We start from the raw sequence: 27,558 nt of genomic DNA, 5'->3' as shown, positions 1-27,558 counted from the left end.
GTGCCTTGCTGAAGTGGCATCCGCATTATCTACCACCTGCTGACGCAGATGGTAGTTAATGGGTGCAGAGAGATATAGAGGGATAATTTTGTTGACAATGCGTGTATGTATAACGAAATGCTGCTGATGTAGCTTACTTCGACAAAGGGCAGATCGTGATGGTCTGGAAGCTTGGAACAAGTATCTCGGGAACTGCAAAAATCACCGCGTGTTCGCAGGCTGCTGCGGTTACTAGAGATCAAGAGTGGAAGGTAAAACTGTTAGTAGATGCCAAGGCATTGCCTGTCCATGCATCACAAAATGTGGACGGTGAATACTTTTTCCGCTTGTTGAACCAAAATGGGCCGTTACCTGTGGGTCTGCTGAGAGCTAGATATGATGCAGGTCACAATGCAAGTGTTTCTGAGCCCAGTTTATCAGAATGTTCGATATGGGTCTCCGCCGCAGACGATCCTTGCAACTATTTTGCATCCAAATGTGAATCAACACAGTTTTTGGTAGGTGGTCACAACGTTTTGGCTGATCAGTGTATGAGCACTGCTATATACCATAGGTGCAGGGTCCCTTGAGCTTAGCAGCAACGGCCTCCTTCCTTGCTTTCGGATACTTCACCGCCCATCTTTTTTCGCCTTCTTTCGTTGTCGCCTGAGGCCTCGCTGCATTTTCATTGTAGTGCAAGGCTGCCAGGTAGGTCCTGGCAAGTAGATGCATTTAAGAAATCAAGAGAAAATGACTGACCTCCCTGCAGACCTTGCCGTCATGCTCCGGAACCCAAAGTGCGCCAGCTTTGGTGCAAAGTTCAACAAAGTGCTATGAAAGCACTCCGTGGCAAAAGTTTGTGCTGATGGTGAGAGGCTGGGAATGTCCCGCAGAAGGTGCTTTGGCAACACAATCCCCTTAAGTGTCTGGTGTGCGGGAAAACCTACAACAAAAATATGAGGCATGGTAATATGCGGCCACTGTATTATGAAGACTCACAAATATGTCCTTACCTTCCAGTAGCCACTTCTTGTTGAGCTCTTTGTGCTGGCATTCCGGAAAGAGAGGGTCCAGGTGTGTGTGGACATTTGCCACATGAGCCACCAGGGAGCACCACTTGGGCAGGATCAGGTCTTGGTCCTCAGCACTTGAGCCTGCAGACCAGTACAGGTGGTTCACCACCGACTTGGTCCAGCTGCTGAGGTCCTCGGAATGCCGCGACTTCCCAGCTGCAACCAACTTCTTCTTGATGGCTGAAATTGGTCATTGTACACACAATAAAAATAAGTGTTCAGACTGACTATGGAAGAGCTGGTATGCTCTTTTCAAAAGCCAGTACCAGATGGCACCTGTCACACATATTTTAAGGTATTCTGTAATACAGTCGCTGATCAATTTTTCAGACGCCGATAATTCGGACCTAAAAGAGGAACCATGACCTACCCGATAGAAATAGAGCATGCTCATGATCAGTGTTTCGGACAGCTTGAAGTCCAAAAGTTATCATTGTGAGCGATCAGCGGGAAACACCACCTAGCAAATTTTAGATTCTATGTTGGCTGTACATGGATTGGCTTTGGTTTGGCAGCACTACTTGAGTACTGCTAAGTCCAACCGCTAGGTGATGCTATACGGCTTTTTTTTTCTCTAGCTGTGCTTCATTGTCATCATCATGGTTACCATTTCGCTTTGTTCGTTCGCCATTGCAGTCGTGGATTTACGCCTCTCATCTCGTCTCGGTGGATCATGCTTTTGGACTACGCTGGCTTGGACATCGTGGCCCCATCTGTTCTTTCGCCTCCGCAAAATGTCGTTAAGAAGCGCGGAAAGTACTCGACCATAACGCTAAAAAAGAAGGCAGCAATTCTCAAGCTAAAAGAAAGTGGCCGAAAGCAAACGCATAAACTGAAACAAGGCATGCTGGCGTAACCTGAAGCAAAGCATTCTTTATGGCTTTTTTTAACCTGCATAGACGTAACAAAGGCACGATTTTTCATCTGCTGATTATTCGAACTGCTCTATTATTGGAACACTTTTTCGGTCCCTGAAAAGTCCGAAAAATCGGTCAGTGACTGTAATGACAGAAATATTCCATGAATGTCTGAAGGGTTGCATTGAAAATAGGGTCAGTCGTTTGGAGTGAGTCATAAAACCAAGCACGAGACCCGGCGAACTTGTTGACAACCAATTCATCAAATAGGCCAATTCGTAATAGGGTAATTCTTCGAATGGGTGGAATGACCGCCCGAAGTAAAAGTTTGTAGTTTCTATCTTTTTACCTCCATTCTTAGCTTACAATACTGCAAAAAAGTCACAAGAAGGCAAAGACAGGACAGTACCTTGAGACAAGTTAAGAAATGTTCATTTTGGGGTCATATTTTGGTTACTTTTCTTTAATATTTTTGTAATGAACCGACGCAGACTGACTGTCGCTGTGCGAACAGGTGAGCCGGGCAGGTTAACACCTGCCCCAGTGAGGCACGCGCGACGTGGTGATCGTCCCCCGCTGCACCATGAAAGCGGTAAGTTATCTTAAACGGGAAAGAGCACACTAATAGTCAAATTACCGTGCGGAGATGTTACGGACTGCTATAGGGCAGGATTCGTTTTCAAATTTCAAGACATAATTTATATATTTTGCCTTTGAAACATTGCAAACCGGTTGGTCTCTTCAACGAGTTGCCCTATGACGAATTGGCCTCTTTGACGAATGGGCCGCCGACGAGTTGGCCTAGACCAACAAGCACTTCTGGCCATTACGACAACCGGAGCTTTTCAACACATATGCTTTCTCCAAACCAATTGGGCATTTGATTTCTTTTCTTCTCTACAGAGCTTTTGAACTGCTTCACATTCTAAACATCCTCAGCTGCCCCACCCCACTCTTCCCCCTAAAGACTATCTGTTGCATTCCCTGGAGTTTGAGAACTGCTGCGCAACCTTGTTTCATGGGATTCATAACAGGAGCCAGCTCCTTTGCAAAATACCTAACCATTCAAAGAAGCAGGTTAGTAACGGGTTTAACCAAGAGATCTAAGAAGCAGAAACTAACATCTATACTCTGTTTCATACTTAGCGTGCAACGCTGTTAAAGCTACTGGCGCGAGCGCGTGGCTTCATCTATGGTTTTGTTTGTGCGAGATCGCGTGCAAATGATTAACGATATCAAGCCCCACGCTCGCGCCAGTAGCTTTGAAAGCGTTGCACGCTAAGTATGAAACAGACTATAGTGTTGATGGACATACTCATTCGCAGTGCAGGTATTCTAGTTTGCAATCCAAAGAATCAGGAAGGCTTATTAGACTTGGTTGGCTCAAGGTAGCAATAGTGGAACTTTTAGGAGCTGGTATAACTATCATAAATCTACCTTTTGCAACGTGCCAGCAGTCAAAGAGGTGGCAGATGTCCGGGTGCTCCCGCTCCAACCAAGCACTCAGCTGGGGGTGCCTGTCTGTCACAAGCACTGCCACTACAAGAGAGTGGGCCTCGAAAATGTCTAGAGACCTTCTAAGGCCCTCCAACTCCATGTGGTAGCTGCCACCCGTTTCATTGCTCTGAAACGAAACGGGGAGAACATTATAATGTACAAATGAAGTAAACATGAGACTCATGTTAGTATAAAAAGTTAACTTTTGGGCTAGCTGGATAAACATCATGAGAACAATTAGAAAAAGGACAAGACAAAAATATGAACAGGGCGAAAGCTTGTACTGTTTTTATCTTCGTCTTGTCCTTAGTGCAATATTTTTTTATGAAGTTGATATATTGAAATTATTTGTGCATCCCTCTAGAAGCAGGGATGGGCACGACACCTTTCTTCATTATGCAGCAAAAATATGCTTCAGGAACGGCAATATGATCTCGCACAGAGGCGTTCAGGATGCAGTAGTCTGAATGCATGCTGAGGCACTTCACGCAGCATTTTACCCCCTTTGACTGGCAGTAAGCTGTGCCAGCTCATATTGCCGCCAAAAGTGCACACTGGAGCTTGAATTTGTTGGTGCGACGATTACGACAAAATATGCAAATAAATCTCACACTGCATGTTAATTGAGCAGCCCTGCATTACTTTATTAAGCGGCAAACACTACAGTGTGTGATTCAGGCACTCAGGACTTCAGCACAAACCTGGACGGTTTCAACATCGAGAACCTTGTTGTCCTCGACGTCAAGCATGGTGTATGTACCATACTTGGCGGAGTGGCCAGGCGAGTCCGCTCTCCCAACCCCAGCGATGACCAGCTGCCTTCCTGCTGTGGCCGAGACCAGCTCCAGCTGGTGCTTGTTCCACACCTGGTTATATAAAATGAAGGATTCCTACATCATTTCTACATTTAAACTGGGTTTGCAACAAAGGCATGAAGACATAAACCAATGTCTTTTTTTGTCCCATTTGTTGGCACGACCGCAATTTTGAATTATGGCCAAGTTATTTTCGTTGCTATACCCAAGGAAACACAGATGAACAGTACAAATGCCATTTCTGTTAATACTTGCTCTACAATAGGGGTCAAATGAAATGAAATAGACATTTGATTAATCACTCAGCTCTTCACATTTTGAGCATGCCATTAAAATACCCCAAAGAAGAAAATAGGGCCACCCTACCGACTGCCCTCGTGATTGAAAAGGATCAGCATATAAAGGCAGCCTAGTTTGGAAATGACACTGTCCACAGCTGTTTGAGCGAAGGTATTGACTCTTTTTTTCTGATATAAATAAATTCTCAGTTCTAAAGTACATACTGCCATCATAATATCTTGTGTTGTGTTTTAGCTTTATAGCTCTGCATGGCCTGAATACTTTTTCTTCAATATACCTTCTCGATTGCCGGGAGCAGAAAGGCCTTCTGAATAATAAAGAAGGTCTTGTAGCAGAAAGAGGCGATGCCCATGCTACTGAGCATCCGCAGGGCCTTCTTGATGCTGCAGCCCGTGAAGAGGATTGCAGCAGCCACCAGGATGTTGCCAACTGGCTTCTGCCTGATGACAGGTTGGCTGCACCACGTCTCTGTATGGCCGCTACGACAGAGCGTAGACACCTGAAGGCTTGAGCCCTGGACGGTCTTGTCGATGTGAGTGTTGGGGGAGCACAGGAGCGACACGTCTCCAGTAGCTGGTCCAGGCATGACTCGAAGACGATGAACTTCCGCTCATGCACCAAAGACGGAGCTTCCTTCTCGGTGCTATGTTGCAAAAACAAACATCATCTCAACAAGTGGCTCAGTCAAAAATGAAGATGCGGTCAGTTATTGCTCAAGAGCATACAAACCTAGCAAAGCTGTCCTCTGACAGACAGTAGCTGGAATCCGCTTCTGCTCTTGGTGGACACAGATCTGAGAGATCCAGATCAGTGTCGAGCGCATCGTCTCCGTGAGACGGTGAAGAACACCAGACCATCGTCCCCGAAACATCCGTCTGCACGAACCGGGTCCTTGACGGCGGTTTGATGCATGCCTCGGTAACTGGTGAACAGTGTGGAGCTCTAGAAACATGCCTTTACACAATAAAATGCACATATTTGAATTTAATATTGGATTAGCGGCTACTTGGAACACTTCAGAAATTGTGCCAAAGCTTCTAATAAAGAAACTCTCATGACATCCCATGAATTCTAGAAGTACATCTCTAGAATTGCTCAAGTAATATCTTCATGTATAAGTCAACAGGTATCTTGGCTTCCGCCAATCTATATAACTTTCATGGTAAATATTTTTATATGCATTTAAAAATCATCTGGCTTAGACATTCCACCAAAACCAGTAAGGGTGTGACAACACTTGATGAAGTGTTTAACAAACAGCACTTTCTATCTGAAGTTTGTGAAAAAAATAAACGCGGTAAATTGTGACCGTCGCACTGAGGCGTCACATGACACCATGTTGTCATATGACAATGATCTCACGTGGCATTCTGACATCATGCAATGCCATAAACACAAACATAAGGTTCCCATATAAAGTAATCTCCTTGAAGGCATTCTCATACCAACCAAAACAAGTTCCAGCATATGACCCCACCTTTATTTTTGTAGATGCCCGTCGTCTGTGTCAGTTCACACCGTGTTTTGCAACACGCTGCTGCTGATGCCAAAGACGGCCTTGTGCTAGTTGCCGCACTGGAGTTCCCTAAAAAGAAAAGAAAGAAGGAACTATAAAATCACCTGGGAACCGTTGATACCATCAAAGCATTGTATGGGTGTTCACGGTGGCATCAAGGCACGCAATTTGGGCACATGTTCAAACAGTTGTTCTAGGACAGATATTGCAATATGGCAGAGGTTTAGTTAGTGGCCCATACATACCGGAGGGCGTACGGGGGCTGTCGGTCAGGGCCGTAGCGTTCAGGGACCCCACGGCAGCAAGCTGTCCTCTGGCCGAGGCAGCTGAAGGAAGGTGAGAGAACGGAGAAGAATGCTATTGCTGAAGAAACTATGAAGATTAAAAAAAAAACACCAATGGTCCATGCACACCTAGCACGCAGTTCATGATCCCATTAGATTCAATTTCCCTCACTCATTATATGGCACTCGATTGGTGGCCCATACATACCAGAGGGCGTGCGAGGGCTGTCGGTCAGGGCCGTAGCGGTTGGGGACGCTGCGGCAGCCAGCTGTCCTCTGGCCAAGGCAGCTGAAGGAAGGTGAGAGAACGGAGAAGAACGCTATTGCTGAAGAAACTATGAAGATTAAAAAAAACACCAATGATCCATGCACACCTAACACGCAGTTCATGATCCCATTAGATTCAATTTCCCTCACTTATTATACGGCACTCGATTTGTGGCCCATACATACCGGAGGGCGTGCGAGGGCTGTCGGTCAGGGCCGTAGCGGCTGGGTACCCCGCGGCAGCCAGCTGTCCTCTGGCCGAGGCAGTTGAAGGAAGGTGAGAGAACGGAGAAGTACGCTATTGCTGAAGAAACTATGAAGATTAAAAAAAACACCAATCGTCCATGCACACCTAGCACGCAGTTCATGATCCCATTAGATTCAATTTCCCTCACTCATTATATAGCACTCGATTTGTGGCCCATACATACCGGAGGGCGTGCGAGAGCTGTCGGTCAGGGCCGTAGCGGCTGGGGACCCCGCGGCAGCCAGCTGTCCTCTGGCCGAGGCAGCTGAAGGAAGGTGAGAGAACGGAGAAGAACGCTATTGCTAAAGAAACTATGAAGATTAAAAAAAAAACACCAATGGTCCATGTACACCTAGCACGCAGTTCATGATCCCATTAGATTCAATTTTCCTCACTCATTATACGGCACTCGATTTGTGGCCCATACATACCGGAGGGCGTGCGAGGGCTGTCGGTCAGGGGCGTAGCGGTTGGGGACGCTGCGGCAGCCAGCTGTCCTCTGGCCGAGGCAGCTGAAGGAAGGTGAGAGAACGGAGAAGAACGCTATTGCTAAAGAAACTATGAAGATTAAAAAAAAACACCAATGGTCCATGTACACCTAGCACGCAGTTCATGATCCCATTAGATTCAATTTCCCTCACTCATTATATAGCACTCGATTTGTGGCCCATACATGCCGGAGGGCGTGCGCGGGCTGTCGGTCAGGGCCGTAGCGGCTGGGGACCCCGCGGCAGCCAGCTGTCCTCTGGCCGAGGCAGCTGAAGGAAGGTGAGAGAACGGAGAAGAACGCTATTACTGAAGAAACTATGAAGATTAAAAAAAAACACCAATGGTCCATGCACACCTAGCACGCAGTTCATGATCCCATTAGATTCAATTTCCCTCACTCATTATATGGCAATCGATTTGTGGCCCATACATGCCGGAGGGCGTGCGAGGGCTGTCGGTCAGGGCCGTAGCGGCTGGGGACGCTGCGGCAGCCAGCTGTCCACCAGCTGCAGCATCCAGGGTAACTGCAATGGTTAGGGAGAGAGCAGAGAGCAAAAGTACTCAGGAAATGTGCTTAGACTTTTGTTCCAAATATTGTGTGCTAACAATACTGGTGTGCAGGCACGTAGTCAGGATTTTGATTCAGGGGAGGAGGGGCGATGACAAAATGCTCTAGGGGGGGGGGGGGGGGGGGCACAGCAAAATGGTAGATTTCGGGGGGGAGGGGGGGGGGGGGGAAGAGGCCGGGCCCCATGCCCTCCCGCCTTGATATGTGCCTGTTGGTGTGGCATGAACAGGTGTTTATCGAAAGACAAGAAATTTCTGCGAATTCCTACCTGATTTAGCAGATGACTGCTCCACCACTTCGAACTCAGTATTTCCCTAAGTATCATCCTCCTCTTCCAGGCTGCGAGCGGCATCGCACGGAGGCGTCTGGTGCAAATAATAGTATATCAAATGACGACTCGTTACTTCATTTCACATTAGCAAAACTACAAGCAATGTTTAGTCGCACGCGAATAAATCATGCGTAAAATTAATTAATACCCCCAACACTCCTGAATAAAACGACGATTCGCAAACACGGGGATGTTTTATCAATAGAATTCTCACTTACCACTTTGCATCGCTTCTCGATGTGTTCGGCGAGGTCTTCCGGTTTGCGCTTTTTCGAAAACACACTCGGAAGAGCTCCTGGATTCAACCGATTGTGTTTGGTCGGCAAATGCACACTCTTCAGTGCACTGGGGCTCCTGATGTAGTCCTCATCCCGAAAATGCTCGCTGCATAGACGATCACTTTTCGAGGGAACCCACGTTGGAAAGGACGGGCGAGCGACACGACTCCACAGGTAACAGAGCTTCTCGTCCTTCGGAAACGTGTGTGCCTACGTCTCACAACGAACAACACTGTTCCCACAACCCTCTGCCGCACAATATTTTGGCATCCCGTCGTAAAGTCGCCGAAAAATCTCGTAGAAAAATGATGCGTGTTAAACTTCACGACAAAGACACGCGCACCAAACCTGAGAACAACCGAAGCACGCGTTTGCACGTCGCGCGAGAACTGAAACCAAGGTGGCTCACTTCGTTTTGGCTCTTTCCACCAAATCGCCTCGGTATTGCGTTCAGGCCTAGGCAATCTATACCAGTGAGCGGAAATACCGCTGTGGCGCTGCTTTCAGAGGCATGTTGTCGTCACGACATTCCATTGAAGCTTCATAACCAACTACCAGGTGGTTTTTGATTATCGTTTAATTCACTTTAAAATATGTTTTCCTGCGTTTTCTAGCGCAATATTTATGTTTCTGGGGTTGTGCTGCTATTTGCGTCGTGTTGAAACAAAGAAATGAGCTCCAGAATTTGGTTTCCGTACCCCTTTAAGTCAGTAAAATAGATACTGTGTGTGATTGTTAGTGCCAAGTCGAGATCGGCGCTTTTTGATGTTTTGCTCAGAGTAGTACCCATTTTTATCGGTTAGCCTATTGGTACGCCAACTAAAATTATTTTATACGGACACCTGCCCTCTGCTGGTACACTCTACCCTCGTGCTCAGTGAGTGCATTAACTGGAGTTGTATCCCCAGTCGACACTTGTTGAGCATGAGCGTACAAAAGTGTTTCCATTGCAGTTGTAGTTTATTTTATAGTCTTTACAGTTGAATGTGAATATTCGTCAGAAATCTCTCAGGTTGGGGCGAAAGAGGGTTAAACGAACACGTTTAATCATCTGCCTTAATCAGTTACCCGTCATTTCAAGGCCCGCATGTCCTTGTCCTCGGGTGTGACTACGGCTGTGGCATTAAAGCAGCAGTTTTTTTATATAAGTGCAAGTACAAAGTGTAAAAATAAAATAATCTATCTGTTGATAACGAAAAAAATATAGTAGCTATTATAATGGATCTCTGCCAAGTACTTGAGTGTGATTTGTATTTATTTTCAGCTACTTGGGTGCCTCGAAATCTGGTGATCCTAATGGCCACAAGCTCGGACTCAATCTTCTTCTCTGGTCTGGCCAAGACCATGGGGTAGGTAATCCCAGCAACAAGAGCATCGCCGTATGTCCCTGCCTATGACTTTTGATTAGCGTTACGACAGGGGAGTCCTCTTGCTACCAGGTGTTAGGTATACCACTCGAAATAAGCATTCTTCTTACCTAATTCCCTAAGTGAAACAGCAAAAGCACTACTGAGCATAAAATGCGAAAGAGATTTATTCAAATCTTGGATTGGATGGAGTTCCATCTGAATAAAAGGAGTCTGCAGACATAATTAACATGTGAACTTAAAGCCCGTGGATGTAGGTTTGACGGAGTCACAGAAAAAACTTCCCGCAGATGGCTTCGCTCGTGCTATACACAAACAAATTTTTAAATAATCATAGTGTTACGTTTGTGTCAACAATCTTACGCAACTATCGCGCCTAGCAGTCGGGAGCTGCGCAATATATAAAAAAGGAACTTGCACCTTGTCAGCTCTGCAAAGATTCACACAGTGAGCAGAGCGTAACACGTTCAACATAAAAAAAAATTCAATGCAGGTTTAGTTTTAAGGTTTACATACCTGTAACTGCACTTCATAATGAAGTGAAAACTGCTTCACTGCTGCCACCGACAGGCTTTCTATTAGTGTTAAAAATCTTATGATGTTTAAAACAGCTCTCACCAAGTATTGTCTTGAAACAGTAGGTTCCTCAAAATTATTACGTGTATGTTTGAAGACAGTCATGGTGAGACAAATCTTTAATGGCAATTGTTTCACTTATTGAGGCTTGCTTGAGCCTGTAATCATTGTATTTATTTATTTATAATCAAGGTCCGAAGACATTACTGAGAGGAGCGGGAAATACAAAGAAATAACAACGGGCAAAATAAGCACAATCATATATAAAAAAAAAAGATAAAGCATCTTTAAAAATGTATAAATCATCAATGGTGGCAATGTCATGAGGAAGGTGGTTCCATTCTACAGAAGTGCACGGGATGAATGAATAAAAAAATGCATTAGTGTTGCATGGAGAGACGCCCACTTTGTTCTGATGATCTAAACGACGGGAAATATAATATGGAGGGGTTAGTAGATTGTGACGCATGGCCGAATTATGATAAATTTTGTGAAAAAGGGACAGACGAGAATATTGTCTACGTAAAGCAAGAGTGGGTAATGATAACGATAGTTTCATGGAGGCTACCCTAGAAGTACGGTGGTAGTTGGAAACTATAAAACATGCCGATTTGTTTTGGACGGCCTCCAATGATTGAACAAGGTATTTCATGCCGGGGTCCCAAACGGAGGTTGCGTATTCAAGCTTCGATCTAACAAGTGATTTATAAAGAAGTTTGAGAGATGACGGCACAGAACTAAAATTCCTTCCTAAAAAGCCTAGCATCCGGTTAACATTGTTAATAACATGTTCAATATGAATATTCCATGAAAGATCAGATGTTTTGTGGATGCCAAGGTATTGATAATAGTGCACGGGCTCCAGTGGAGCGCTATTAACGTAGTAAGTAGGACAAACGGCATTACGACTGAACACACGCATTGACTTGCACTTTGTGATGTTTAGTTTCATTAGCCATGTGCAGCACCAGTTAGATATTGAAATTAGATCTGACTGCAATAAGGTTGTGTCACTGTCGGTGGAAAGTTCCCGGTAAATAACGCAATCAGCAAATAAACACACAGAGGATGAAATGATGGCTGGCAGATCGTTGATGGAAATAAGAAAGAATAATGGTCCTAAAACCGAACCTTGCGGAACACCAGAGTTATCAGGTGTTTAAATGGAAATTAGAGCCATTAACAGTTACGAATTGTGTGCGATGAGACAGAAAATATTGAATCCACTGAAGAACGTTTGAGTCAATATTAAGTTTACTCAGCTTAAAAAGCAATATTTGGTCACTGACCTTATCGAAAGCTTTTGAGAAATCGAGGAATACGCAGTCCGCCTGGGACTTGCGGTCAAGAATGGAATGCAGATTATGTGTGAAAGATAGAAGTTGCGTTTCACAGGAAAATGTTTTGCGAAAGCCATGTTGGCACAGACTGAAAAATTCATTAGAGTCAAGAAAGTTAGCAAGGTAGGAGTAGATGACGTGTTCGAAAATTTTACAAGGAACGCTTCTTAAAGGTACTGGACGAAAGTTGTTGGCTGAATGCTTACTCCCGCCCTTGTGTAGAGGAACTACCCTCCCCGTTTTCCAATCATCTGGCAGACATGATTCCTCTAAGGATTGCTGAAAAATTTTAGCCAAAAAATACTCCTTAGTGCTCTTTAAAAATTTAGAATTAATTTCATGAACACCAGTGGATGAGAACAGTTTAAGGGAATCAATTAGTTTAATTATACCTGCACAATCAATTGATATTGGAAACATTGGGAAAAAGTTCGGTGATTGAAATTCCGGGTTGGGACAGTCTCCAACGGCGGAAAAAGCCCATGAAAATGTGTCCTTCAGCAAATTCGCACAATCATCTCTTGGCACCAACTTTCCATCCCAATCCGTTAGCGATACAAAATAACCTTCCTTTTAATTTGCGACATTCCAAAACTGTTTAGGATTGTTCATTAACATTGACGGTAACGTTGTAGCGAAAAAGGTAAACTTTGCATCTCTAACAGCATTGTTATAACTTTGTTCGGCTAGTTTATAGGATGTCCAACGACTTTCGCTTGTTGAGCCTTTTGCCGCACGGAAAAAACGCTTCTTTTTTTATTTTCAAGTCTATTTAGAGTAACGTCATACCATGGTGACTGTACGACATATTTATGACATGACATGGAATGTACAGACGTGTAAGTCTGTGTACGATTTCTTTAAATAAATTTCAGTTGTGTTGGGCCGTGCGCTGGTCGAAAGTCAGCAAAAAGGAATCCATAAATACAAAAAGTTCTTCGTTAATTGCTGCGAAATTGGCCTTACTATATTCCCTTATTAGCTTTGCGTTTTTAACAGGTTTGATACTTTGAACTTTGAAATAAAAGTGCAATACTGAATGGTCACTAAGCCCGGACAAATAAGAAATCGGTGAGACAAGGTAGCGACAAGTTGTAAAGACTAAGTCCAGTATACTTGAACTGCTCGCAGTAACTCTAGTAGGCTGGTTAACTATTTGACGAAGGTTGAAGTCTGAACACATATTTACAAACTCGCTGCACTGAGATGAAGATAGGCTTGCACTGAGATGAGGATAGGCTGCACTGAGATGAGGATAGGTCGTAAATTAAATTTTTATGCTATACAATGGGCACAATCATGCGTAATGACTTGCTCTATACCTAAAGGAACTTTATACGTTTACTACGGCAAGATGGTTTCGCAAAACCAAGTATTTATTTTATTTAACTCCCGCACTAACCTTAGCTCTCGCAAACATTTCATATTCTTTGTGATCGTGAGATAAGACTCTGGAAATAGGTTTTCAAGAATAACGCTAAATGTTTTCAGTTGATCAACTTTTCGTAAAGCATTCGAGAGAGCCAAACCCTATAATGTATGGAGGGAAGTCACCGAATGACACGGCTGACAGTCTGTTTAAATCTATATGAAACAGTAGGCGCTGTAAGAGTAGTAATTACATGCCACTTGCTTATGTAATGCTCATTGTCCCGGATCAAACTGCTTTTTCCGTCTACACATTTTCGGTAGACTCATTCACCGAACTCCTTCTCGAGACTGCAGCGCTTGGTTCTCCGAAGTAATTTGGATGAACTTAGATACGACAGGTTTCTTAGAGTGTGCCTCAAACACATATTCTTCATATTCAATGCGCTAACTGTATTAATGACGATATCCATAACTGTAACCACATTCCACCAAAAATTTTAATTTTTATTTTGACATTTGAGTTTTCGACGTACTTTTCTACATATCTTAGCTCGTTGAGCCGTACTCAAGCCCATACGTCTTGTCTTCCACTATTATATCCGTATATAATAGTGTTGATGCCGAGTGAGAGTTGAAGGTACCAAATCTGTCATGCGACTTCAGTAAGAACCAATAAAAAGCTCTGGAAAGGAAATTTTGTTAAAGAGGGTTGTATGGGCATCAGAGGAGCACATGCCATGCTAACAAATTGCAAACTCTTGTTAGGTATGCAAGGATGACAGTGCTGTGTCATTTCTGATGTATCACAATAATCTCAGTGGCATAAAGTGTTCCTAAATTGATGTTTAAACTGTCAAATTCAAAGCCTAGAAGCTTTATACAAAACCGTTCCTTACTCCTTACTGCAAATGTACTTAGAGATCTGAGCCACCGATTCATGCATGACATTTTATCAATTAAAAAATTAATTAACAAATTGCATTTAATTATCCGACTAATCGTTACCCCATACTTCGTCCCCCTGGCCGTTTAACTCACCTGCAGAAGCCGCATAAGTGTATATTTCCCATCCTTTTTTTAACAAAGATGTAAACTTTAAAAAAATCATCCGGCATACCAGTGAAAAGGTGACACCATCATGATGGAACCACACACTAAACACCTAGACGCCCTTGAGGCTGTAAATGGCTTGTCCTATAACTAACGCCCTTGTTGGTATAGTGAAACGCCCTAAGAAAGGGCATTATTCCTAACGCCCCTAAAGGGCGGCGTTATTCCGAACACCCTTAAATTAGGGTTTGATTCCACTGTAAACCTTTTTATTAGGGGTTATGAGTGCGCAGTACGCCCTGCAAATTGGGTGTACCCCCGCCAGAAAGGGAAGCAGAAGTGTGCATAAAGAAATGACTGCAAATGAGTCGAAACATGCGTAGTCCATTTTTCTTTCGATCAAGGTTTTATTAGGTTCTACTAAATTCTGTATAGACGACTGCAAGCTGGTCATCTGGCCGCAGCCATGTATCTGCTTATGCGGGCAAGTGCGTGCTATTACAAGCTTGCCAAAGGGCAAAGCTAGATTCACGCGCACGTCATCAAACTTGCGAAGGCAAGATTGAAAGAAATAGTTCCTTTTTATCCTCGGAATTTCAAGACGACCAAGACGCTTCTGAACCAGTGGCGGTCCGTGTGTGCAGGGTCCTAAACATTCCAACCGGATATTGTTGCATAACCTCTTTAAATTGTACAACCAAAGGCCGTAGTTAAATCACCAACTTTACTTTTCTTGCGGCATTTATGCTTTCTAGCACTGGTGACTTTCAAAAAATTTACAGGCTTGCAAAAACAGAACGACCGGGAGTTGCTTGGGACGTAAGCGGCAGTTCATGCTTATAAACAGTAAAATGGTCTATTGAGACGGAAGCAGAACTATCAGAAGCATGTTTGCAGAGTACTTACAAATAAAACAGCGATCTCATGTAATCCGTGATAGATGCACAATCCGATTCGGGCAACACAGAACAAACAATCCACAAACACAATGTTGAGGATGAAAGCGGTCGATCACATTCAACGGAAGTCTTGCGGCCGCCGATGAGCAGCTCTTTGTCGAAAGGCGTATAACAAACACAGCACAATGATTCCATGGACTCCGACGAAATAAACGACCCTTACCAAAAGTTAGTATTGACGTATTCCCGCCGTTCAAGACGAAAAATCACGGCTCCGACTACAAAGCACGAAATACAGGGGAACACTGAAGCTTGACGGGCGCTTTTGGCAAACCGGACCTTAAGTGGCCCTTACAACTCACCATAACTTGGAATACGGCAAAAACTACGGCCCGAGTAGCCCATCAGCGCGTCAGAGCGAGTCACGTGACAGATTTTCATCCAAGCGTTTTTGTCCCACGGAGAGCGGTCACGAGTTTCGCGCCACCCCTCTGATTTGCTAGAAGCGGCCTTCGCACTCTCTCACAGCCCCAGGAAGACACAAAAGAAGGTGTGGAGGCTTATCAGAAGACGAGGTCAAAGGAGGTTGGATAAAGCAGCTAATCTCCCTACGCTGTTTTGTATTTCCACCTTCACTACCCAAGAAAGGTCGCGAAATTGGACTCGTCAGGACTTGCTTTGCGCAGTACAACCTTGGGCGTATCTAACTGCCACTCATTTTGAAGTGCATGCTCTGGTGCGGACCGCAAGCTTACAAAATAAGTACAAAGAACAAATTTGAACGCCGTCGAAGCACGGGTCAAAGCTAAGACGCAGAGAACACGAAACAATGAGAGACTTGGTTTCACGTGTAGCAAGAAAAAAACGAGAGAAAAAAAAGCGTCGGGACGCTAGATATTTTGGTGTCACTACGCAGAGATAAGAGTCGCGTACCGTAAGGGGGGAGTGTCATGAATCCGGCACTTTCGATTGTTTTGCGACATTGTTTCTTCAAAACTACACAAAAATAAATCCCAGTTGTGCGAACCCCATTTAGGTGAGTTTGTAATACTTGAATTGAGGGCGCCACAGTTTGTTCAAGGCTTCAGCGCAGGAGGTCCTTCTCAGGTTAAAAGTAAGCAGATTCCATTCCGCTTAACCTTGTTTTGTTTTGTTTTTCAACGTCGGATTTTAGGCAGTCAACAAATAGAAATACCTCGCCGGCATGGCCGATTCACGCAGGACACTCTTGACACATAAACCAAGAACGGCGCCGCGTACGGTATGTCGGGATGGCGTCGGCGCGACCCATCCTATTTTTCACAAATATTGATTAGACCAAAATGGTATCGGCACAATCTTTCCGATTTAATTCCATAGCGGCGCTGTACTGTGTGCTGCCTGGGTTGTATATTTACACGTCCTCGTTCATTTTTTGCGAGTGGAGATGATTTTTCTTTTTAAATCAAAGTTGAACTGATAAAATTGATGCACGCGCGAAATGTAATTCTCGGCTCGTGTCGGACGGAGATTTCAATCAGATTTCCAAAAACTACTATCTAGCACTTCCTAATCATACGCGACTTCGTGTGGCGATTGATTTTACTCCATGTTTGTACAGCCGTACATCAGCAACAGTTTCACCGAAGCAATGAACATGAACGGCTATGAAATCATGGGTGTAGTTGACAGAATCACCATTACACCCCTTTTACACCGTGTGAATAAAGGGCGTGACATTCGGACATACACCCTTTTTACACAATTTCAGACACCCTCTCTACAAGTGGGGCGTAAAAAGGGCGTGTAAGGTGTGTAGATCGACAGCACACCCTTTTTACACCCACCGATATACCGAAATCGTCTTAAAGGGTGTAAAAAGGATGTTTGCCTAACTTACACCCTTATTACACCCTTTTTACACGATTATGGGTGCTACAATGTTTAGTGTGCATGCGGCTGAGTTATCCCATATGACTCCACCATGGTGGTATCGCCTTCTCGCTGGTATAAAACGTCACATAATACGTTGTGCTTTTACTGTTCCATCCACCTGCATGGTTGCGTACGCTTATATGGTTCCATGTTTTTGCATGGTTCGGTGCGCCTGCATGATTCCGTGCGACAGCATGGTTCCGACATAATACACTACGCTCGTATAGGATGTCCCATATAACGACACGCTTGTATGGTTCCGTCCACCTGTATTGATCCGCCTTAAAGGAACCATGAAATGACCTTTTCACTTTTGCCAGATAATGTTTACATTAGACCAACAACGTTCACTGAATGCCGAACAGGCATCCGTTTTCGTCTCGGTTCATTAACTTCGATACAAAAAATTAATGAAATACCGACTTTTTCTTTCTCCTCAACTGACCACGAAACAACTTGCGGCGTAATTTTGACGGTCGTGACGTATCCTGGTGCAGGAACCAGAAGTTCTCTCGGCAGTAGGAGAATGGGAGTGTTAGTTGCGGCGAGTGGGGGGTGCGCCGGTATGTTTTACTGCGCTGATGTCACCGACTTATTTTGGGAATCGGCGTCTTTCATCGCCGCGATAGTCATGGACATATCGCAGCTGAGCGAAATTCAATGAAATATGTTGCGCTGCAGCGACAGCATGGGACTAGTCTCATACGCCGGTATGCCTGTTGGGAAGTGCGGCGAGTCTTCCGGTGAAGACTCCAGAAGTCAACCCAACTGTCATTGTTGGTAAAAGGTGGCCCGTGTCAGTCGTTTGTAGTGCCACGTAAATACCTGTTCAGAGTCGGAGTGCACGCGCGCGTTTGATGGAAGTGCTGTATTCGCGCTGTTTGTAAGCGTTTCGGGACCGATCTTTTACGATTGCAACTCGATACTGACGCGATACTCGATAAAGGAAGTTTGGACCGGCATTGCACGTAGCTCCCACGAACTGTAATAACTCGACAGAGGCGTGTAGTCGTGTCAGAATGAAAATGACATACTAATAACGAAGTGTACATACCGTGTTACGAAGGTGATATATACAGCGTTTATTTGAGCTCTATATGACACAAAACAAGAATCGAATAGAATCGACTAGAGTCCCATTTCGACGACAGTGTTCGTCAACACTGCCTCGGAAAACAAGGAGATGACAATGGGAAGATTTTTGACCTCACAGCTTAATCTAAAATTGAGGTCAGCGATCAAACTATAATACGGGAAGGGTCCAAAGGGTTGCGCGGGCATATTCCATTCAGCACGCCAGCCGGTCGTGGGCAGACGGTCTTGGCCAAGTACCGTCGAAGCAACGCTGAGCCGAGTCGGAGTGCCTGCTAAGGCTATATTCTTCCCGCTCGCTTGGTCAAGGTCGGTGGATTCGTGGCCGTTGCGGCTTTTCTCAAGTATTTGAGGATCCAGCATTCTTGTTCATCGTGGTCTGTTTCAAGTACTTTTTTTCTTGCTGATTGAAGTCGGGACTCGCAAGAAGAACACGTAGAAAAATAAACATTCGTTGGTCGTCGCAACCAACGACGCGTCGGCCCTTTTGCGCAGGCGCAGTACAGTCTTTTTCTTGCTTCGTTTGCCACACAATATATGACACTTGGCTCTCAGCGTTATGAAATTTGGCAATTTTTGTCGTATCTGTAATTATGCTACAAAATTTGGATCTGAATATTATTTAACAAAACTTTTAGGAAACATTCGCCGGCTATTTATTGTTTATGATCGCGGTGCTGGTGAGGTAGGCTCTTACCCAATAGGCGACGTGGATTCGGCACACGTGCTGCGCAAAAGAGTCCAGTTTTCTTTGAAAAGTTCTATAGCAAAGAATTTTTTGGCTCCCTATTTGTGTGTTTCTTTTCTCACCTTTTACGACGTGTGGCGGATGAAATTCGATTTCAGAATCGTTTCATGGTCCCTTTAATCCACTATGGTGGAGCCGACATTTTGATGGTATAGGATGTTCCATAATACGAGGCTTTTTTCATTATATTTCTATCATCAAGATTTTTCAACAGGGTAGCTTATTTTACTCGCTGTCTCCCATGCCCCTAAGCTCGATCATCCTAAGTCTCCTTGGACGGTTTCGTTGGCGACATTGCCGTGGCAGCCAAGGGCTTCTGGACCAAGGCTCTCGCTGCCGCCTCTGCAAGAAGTTGCGCATATCACCAGGGATGCAAACAATGGCGTTGGCGAATGTGAGGCCTGGCACCATCACTGCCATCGGGTCCATATCACAAGAGCGAATGACATTTTAGCGAACGGCGACATTTGAGCGAATGGTCGTTTTAGCGAATAACGGAGGCGCGCGTTAACCCATCCGCCGCGCTGCGCTTTACGCCGCTTCGCGGCGACAGTCTGCGGCAACTCATTACAAAAATATGAACTCATTTGGCCCACCCGAAAACGCCGCTTCGCGGCGTCCGTTTATTCGCTAAAGTGTCATTCGGTGAAACGCGGGCGTTCGCTAAAACGTCATTCGATCAAGTGAGTGCCTCCCACTGCCATCCACACATCCCGGGTTACCGTGAAACCGTTGAAACTCCAAAGGCTGCGTTTCTGGAGGTTGTTGCCTCTACGTACGGCTGACTGTCGAAGGTGTGCATGGCACTTCTGACGATAGTCCGGTGTATTTCAAAGGATGACTTCCAAATACTCGTATTGAGGCGCTTTCGTCAAATACAACCTCACCTCAAACGGAGGGAACACACCGCCGTCTGTGCTGGTCTCCAGAACTGTACGACTGCGGACTTGTTTGCTTTGAACCTTAGGTGTCGCGCGGCAGCCTCTGTGGCAAATATGTGTAGCACCCGCTGCTGACCCTCCGCAGTATCCGCTGTCAGCACGATGCCGCCGGCAAACGTCAGCCCTGGCAGCACCCAGATTACTTCCTCGCCATTTTCCAGGTGGGTAAGACAAAAACCAACTTTTTACTGAAGCAGGCTCTCCTCCATCCCAGCCATGTATAACATGTAGAGAAGCGGGGAGAGTGGGCACCCCTGTCGGAGGCACCTTGTCACTGTCACTTCATCCGACTCTGCCCCTCCAAGTTTTGCTCGTACCGCATTTCCCGAGTAGAGACAACGCACGAGGGCGACACACCGCTGCGGCAGCCTCAGCTGCTCTGAGCACTGCGTTAGTAGTGCCTGTGGGACACCGTCATAGGCCTCGGCGATGTCCATAAAACAGCACATAAAGGGTCGTTCTTCCTTTCGGGAAACCTCATTGAACTGCGTAAATGTAAATAGGTTGTCCTCCGGTCGGCGTCCCCATCTGAAGCCGCCTTTTTTTCTTCTTTATTTATTCTTTATTCAGAGATTACACCCAGACTTGTACACGTTACTAAAAAATAGTAAGGAATTACATTTACGATTACTCAAGGCTAAATCGTAATTTATTACAATTACAGTTACCCTTCCATGAAAGTAAGTGACCGTTACTCAAAAAGTAATCCGTTACTTTTGTGGCGTTACTTTCAACAATATTTTCTTCAATTAAGAAACAAAGGGGAGGGGGTTATTAAAGTTCTTATTGTTGCAACCTGTTCCATTTGCGCACAGGTGGCGGCGGAGTATCGGGTACGTTAATGGGGTCATCGGACCGATCGACTAAAATTCTCCACTCTCGAAATCACAAAGCTGTAGAAGTCATCATAAATCTAGCCAAAACTAGAATAAGAACTATTTATGTCCATCTTACTACACCGGCATATATTGCCAGACAATAGCAAGACATAGTTGTAACAGTAAGGAATTAATTAATTAGGTAATAAGGTTTGGCTCGATATTCCTCTTCCTTTTGTTCTGAATAGGTCGAGCCTCGGTTGAGACGTTGTTGAATAAAAAAGTTTCCAGTAAATAAATATAAGTATTCAAAAAAGGGACACTCATAACAATTAATTACAATGTCGGTTTAAAGAAGTGAAATGTAAACGCACGTTTGCCGTGTGCACCTTTTTTGGTGCGGCTCAAAAACGCACGGAGCACGAATCAACTGCAGTTTACTCCGGTGTTCTCCAGATATAGACCGTTTTATCGTGGGTAGCGCCATTTTGAGAGCGAGAGAGAAAAGGGGAAAGGGCTACCGGCGCTTTCCCCCTTTCTGATTGTGTAGAAAGAGTAAAAGTCCCGGATGAGAGGCTTGGCCGGTGTTGGGTGTCTGCTGTGCCCCAACTTCTTTCGCGCTTTCTTTTCTGTTTTAGACTCGCAAACTTAATTAGAGCCACGGGCTTCGATGGCAACAGTCCCCCGGTCATCGGGACACCATTGCTCGGTCATAGGGTGCACGAATAACGACAAAAAGCGTCGAATACCGCCCGAGGACTTCGTAACTTGCATGGAATTCGGCAAGGCACGTGCGGCTGCAATGTTCTGAACCTCGCCCGCTTTCCGCGTGACTGGAAATGATGAACCATTCATAACTTTTTGCTTGCAGTAGGCCCATTTCAACGCAGCCGTTTTTAGTAATGAACAAGCGATACAAAAAATGAAAGCCGTTTACAACTCCCTGTAACGCCGAATTAGAGCGCAGCTCTTGAGGAGGAGGAGAAAAGGGTACTGGGGGGGTGGGTCAAGTGACCTCCGGGGGCGGGGGGTCACGTGACCTTGTGGGAGTCACGTGACCTTGTGGGAGTCACGTGACCTTGGGGCGTCACGTGACGTCGGGGGGGGTCCGTGACCTGGGGTCACGTGACGATGCCGATGACGTCATCCGTGACGATGCAGATGCCGGTGACGTCATCAGTGACGTCACTAATGACGTCATCAGTGATAATGACGATGCGGATGCCGGTGACGTCATCAGTGACGTCACTGATGACGTCATCAGTGGCTATGACGTCAACGGGGGGTCACGTGACCTGGGTAACCATCGTGACCCTCGTGAGGGTAACCCTAGTAACCCTTGTGAGGGCAACTCTCGTGACCCTCGTGAGGGTAACTCTCGCGACCCTCTTGAGGGTAACTCTCGTGACCCTCTTGAGGGTAACTCTCATAACCCTCGTGACCCTCGTGAGGGCAACCCTCATGAAGGTAACCCTCACAAGGGTAACTAACCCTCGTAACCCTCGTGAGGGTTACGAGGGTAAGTAACCCTCGTGAGGGTTACGAGGGTAAGTAACCCTCGTGAGGGTAACCCTCGTGAGGGTAACCCTCGTGAAGGTAACCCTTTTGAGGGTAACTAACCCTCGTAACCCTCGTGAGGGTTACGAGGGTAAGTAACCCTCGTGATCCTCGTGAGGGTAACCCTCATGAGATTAACCCTCGTAATCCTCGTAACCCTCACGAGGGTTACGAGAAATGCGGTTACGCCGACGCCGACGCCGACGCCGACGCCGACGCCGACGCCGCTCAAGCCGGGAACGGGCCCCTAAGAGCTGCGCTCTAAAAACGGGAACCTCAATTAACTTTTGTAAACACCCGGAGCTGCTACATATAGTTTTCCTGCGCTGCTTTTATCTTGCGTGTCCGTGTTCTCATATTTCATTGTGGATGAACGACAAAGTCGTTCTAGATGTGCTTATATCGAACCGCAGAAAGCGTCAAAGCAGCCACGAATTATTTTACTATTTGATGCAATATTTTGAGCACTAACCTCCAATTTCTATCACTGACACGTTCGCTGCCGCTGTTCCCCCCGTTGCCGCACTGGCGGATGCCATGACTCGAACAAAGAAACGTACACACTGGGCTCGAAGACGCAGATCGCAACACACAAGTCGTACCCTGGAGCGGCTATCCAGCGCTTCAAACGCCCAATCAACGGAAACAACCCAAACAACCCACCAGCGGCACTCCAAGGAGTGCTTTTGCCGGCTCTCTGGTATCGCACAGGGGATCGCTATTCAGAAAAACCGATAGAACTACCTTTTCAACAATTTCTCGCCTCACCCGGCGGCGGAAATAAGCCTTCAACTAAGTGTTGTAAAGAATAAAATCGAGTCAATCACCACTGCAAATTATCAATATTAAGATAAATTCAGTTACAAAATTTTACAAGCTGAAACAGCAATTATCACGAGAAAACTGGCACGCACCGTGTGAGCGTACCCCATGTTTATCGACGGTACAGCGTTCGGTGCGTGCTCCATTCACCAGCTGTTCTGAGCACAGTCGAGAAGATGGTGTTGATGAAATGTCTTTTCGGTTTACGAACGCAATCCACTGCCGCCAAGACTGGGGTCATGTGGAAAGCGATGGAGCTTAAAGACATTGCAGCCGCTCTCGCCTTGCCGGATTCATTGCAAGCTACATAGGTCCTCGGACAGTATTCGACGCTTTCTGTCGTTATTCGTGCATCCTATGACCGAGCAATGGTGTCCCGATGACCGGGGAACTGTTGCCATCGAAGCCCGTTACTCTAATTAAGTTTGCGAGTTCAAAACAGAAAAGAAAGCGCGAACGAAGTTGGGGCACAGCAGACACCCAACACCGGCCAAGCCTCTCATCCGGGACTTTCACTCTTTCTACACAATCAGAAAGGGGGAAAGCGCCGGTAGCCCTTTCCCCTTTTCTCTCTCGCCCTCTTTCAGTAAAACGGTCCATACGTCCGCTGATGTCACGGGCAGCGGAGGGCAGAGTACTAAGTAAGCCGCGCTACGGCCCCACTCACGAGTTTCACTCTCTCCTCGAGACCAGAATATCAAGGCAACGTCAGCCACTATTGTGTTTATTTGTAAAAATATCTGCTTCAGATAAGATGCGTCCTGCTGGGGGAAAAGCAGGAAGAAGAGAGGAAGATTATTACCATTTTCGAAGTGCTCGCAAAAAGCTGACTCACAAAAAGGGTGACTGATATGCAGATAACCTGGCTGGAATTCACAAATAAAGTGGGCCAACTTTAGAAGTTGGACTACAAAAAAGTAAGTAGCTTTGTAAGTAGCTCTTGTAAGTAAGTAGCTCTTGTTCCCCTTCTCCAGGGATTACTTACGTCATAGCTTTTAAAACCGGGTAAAATAAGGGGAAAGAAACAGAAAAAAAAAATACATCCTGTTTTCGAGAAGATGATAAGTGTGCAGCAACAAACGAGGATGCTTGTGGCAATAGCACCTTCACATCTTAGGGAGTTTTCGTAGATCGTTTTCGCCGTCCCGCAACGCCCCCCGCAACCCACTATGATACCCGGAGCTCTACAGTCAAGGCTATCGGCGCGCAGGCGCAGTTGCAACTTCTTCGTCGCGGCGGGCTTAGTGGAGGGGGAAACGCTGTCTACGAAAACTCCCTATTATCACATCTGTTTTAGTGGATTTTAGGGTATACGGAGCGTTGCCTGGTGTTATGACCTAATGAAAATAGTTGTGGTCATTATAAACCACAAGGACCTTGTTAATTATTGTCTGTGCACTTACCGTCTGGAGCTTCTCGAAGAGGTACACAATATGTTCGCGTCCTCCCTCCCCGTTTTCGATCACAAAAAGAAAGGACTAAAAAAAGCGGATATAACTTGCCGCCCCCCCTCCCCCTCTTTTCTTTTTGTAGAAATGTTTATTTGTTTTTTTTTTTACATTGTTGTTAGGGTCTAAAAAATAGGTTTAGGGGCTTGGTGTTGCAAACAAAAAAGGCTTTGAGGAACTGAAGGGTGCCAAACCTCCCTTTGCGCGTGAGTGTCACTGCGCTCGACTTTAGCACAAAAGCAAGAACAACCCTTTCTTTAGAAAGGGGGGGGGGGGGGGGGGGGTCGGTTCTAAAAAAAGAAAAAGTAAAGGATTACAAGGAATCCGTTACGTAAAAAATGTAATGGGATTACTTTAAAATTACTCTAGAAAACATGTAATTACTCCGTTACTAAATTACTGCTAAATGTAAGGGATTACAAGAAATTTCGTTACTTATAACGGATTACGTACAAGTCTGATTACACCGCAGTGCCCAAGGGCGTTACAGCGGGGGGGTTATATCTTCATATTCACTGCACACTTGCAGCTCCGGCCAGTCTATTCCACTCTCGTATCATTTTAACAAAAAAAAAAAAGAGTTGGCGTGCATGCTCGTCTTGGCGTGGTACTCTAATTTTGAAAGCATGATCGTTCCGTTTAAAAATATGATATGGTTCTTTTAAGTAAGTTTCACTCTTAATTCAAGTTTTATTTTTAAATATCAAAAACAGAAACTTTAAACACACTTTTTTACGGTGGGCTGAGAGAGGTTCCCAATTTAGTTCAGCCTTCATTTGACTACAGCTGTATCTCCGCCCGTACCGTCCCAGAACAAACCTAGCAGCTCCATTTTGTAGTTTTTCAAGTTTGTCTATTAATGATTTTTGTTCCGGGTCCTAGACGGCACAGGGATATTCCAAAATTGGCTTAACACATGTTAAATACGCGGTTTCCTTTAAGTTAGTGAGTGAACATTTTAGGCTCCGTTGAATAAAGTTCAGTGCCCTGCCAGCTTTTACAATCACGTCATCCACATGTGAATTCCACGAACAGTCAGTTGATATCGTGAAATCTAAGTATTCAACTTGGAGTCCTTGTTTACTATATTGTTATTTATATATTATTGGGTTTAAATTTTCTTCTTCTTTTAGTAAAACATAAATGCACACACTTTTTGGGATTTAAAGTCATTTTCCATGTAGAGCACCACGTAGTAATGCATTCTAAATCTATTTGTAACTTAGTGGCATCATCTTTGTTACTGATATTTCTGTAAGGTGTGCCCCCATTAACCCGCCGACCCTGCTCTGCCCATGCTGACATGGGTCCCTTGAGGATGTATCCAAAAATCGGTAGTGCGTGCTCGAAACTGTCAGGTCGGTAACTGCACAGATGGTGACGGGTGCATCCCTTCTTCGGGGTCAAGACTACCCCGCCGAGTCTCCAGTCTTGCGGAATGGGCTCTCTCCGGCAGAGTGTGTTGTTGATGATCGACGCAAACTGCTGTCTAACATCGTTTCCCAAAGCTTTCAGGACTCTTGCCTGGATATTATCTAATCCATGTTAGGTGTTTATTATCTGGTTAGCTAAAGCGCGAATTACACAATTTATCGATTTCCCACTGGTTGGCATCAAGAGGGTCGTCGATTGTCTCACGGCTTTCCTTAGCGATTGCCGTCAGCTTGGGAGAAACATCTCTCTCAAATGCGCCGTAAGGTGTGCCTTTAGGTCTTCCACTTTCTGCCCCATGCATTCGTTCAAAACGAGAGTGCTCTGATTTCGGCCCTCCTGTGTCCAGATGTATGTCCAAAACTTCCTCGCGGCTTCTTTCCCACGGGAGCGGATTTCATGAATCGTATGTGCGTCATTTGTTCTCATTTTCTCCTACGTCAGTTGTTTAGCGTACTGCTATGGGCTTGATGTTTCTTCTACTTTGGGAGTATGGAGTCCTGAGGGCCTTCCCGAAGCGACTGGTGATTAATCATTTTGCTTCAGTGTCCCACCTATGTTTTTTTCGCGTGTTTTCATTGTGTCTCGTTTTCGAGTACTATGTAATAAGCTTTTAAGTTGTGCATGTGGAAGCGGTGCACCTTTATGGTGTTAGTAGCCAACTGGCTATTGGGCAGGCATCGTCAGTATAAAGGAGGCTATGGCCCCATAAAGGCGAAGACAACTTCTGCGAGATTTCAGCTGCACGTGTATGCTCCCACCAGCGTAGATATACCAACAACTCCCTGTTTGAAATTTTGTGAATTCACAAGTTCGAGCTAGGCAATTCCACCCAGCTGACGAGACGTGAAGGGGAAGATCGGGGGATTATCGCTATCGACGAATAGGAAGAATTTGAGATTTAAGATTGTACTCAAGAGTTAAAAGAGGCCCGGCCTCCCGGCCGAAACGAGAAATCGAGAAAAGGGGACTAATGGCCTAAATTTTAAGTTGCAAACACGAAAAAAAAAACAAAAAAAACGACATAATTCTCGCACAAAAGAACGAGAATACACCGACTTCACCATAGCAACCTTTGTACTGATAATGCCTGCCCAATCGCCAGTTTCCAGCTATCGTCACAAGGGTGCTCTGGAGAGCGGACTCGGAGAGGGGTAGTGAGCACGTGTGCGGCAAAGCTCCGCCCCCGCAGCTGCTTGCTTTTTTGCAATGGGGAGCAGCCGACATATTGACCCTAACTACCTCGTTCTTTGTAACAAACCCTGTAACTTGTAAAAAAAAATTGTTAGATATATATTTTTAATGCTGAGTCCTCGTTCATTTTTGTGCCTTTTTCGGCACGACTAAAGAAAACACTGCTGTTGTCGCTTTAAAGGTGGAAAGTCAAGGAGGTGCTTTAGGTGTTCCGTATTCAACGTGAGCTTCCTGCCTTCGAGAATGCTTCGTACGTCTCGTAAACCTTGAGCACAAGCGCGTAGCTAAAGCAGGGTGAAAAGGAACAAGCACGTGCCGGAGGCCCGGCCGTTCGAATAGATACCCTGTCATTCTCACCTTGCCAGGAACCAAAACAAGCTTCAAATCATCGGTCCCCTCAAACGTCATACACATAAAGAAAATAAAAAAAAATCTCAGAATTCAGTGTATAATTTACCAAGGACGCGAATATTCATCCTCTCATTTCTC

The sequence above is a fragment of the Ixodes scapularis genome, unplaced genomic scaffold, assembly GCF_016920785.2.
Source record: "Ixodes scapularis isolate PalLabHiFi unplaced genomic scaffold, ASM1692078v2 PGA_scaffold5__190_contigs__length_132052651, whole genome shotgun sequence".
Classification (NCBI taxonomy): domain Eukaryota; kingdom Metazoa; phylum Arthropoda; class Arachnida; order Ixodida; family Ixodidae; genus Ixodes; species Ixodes scapularis.
The sequence above is the reverse complement of the archived record's forward strand: the minus strand, read 5'-3'. Positions refer to the sequence as shown.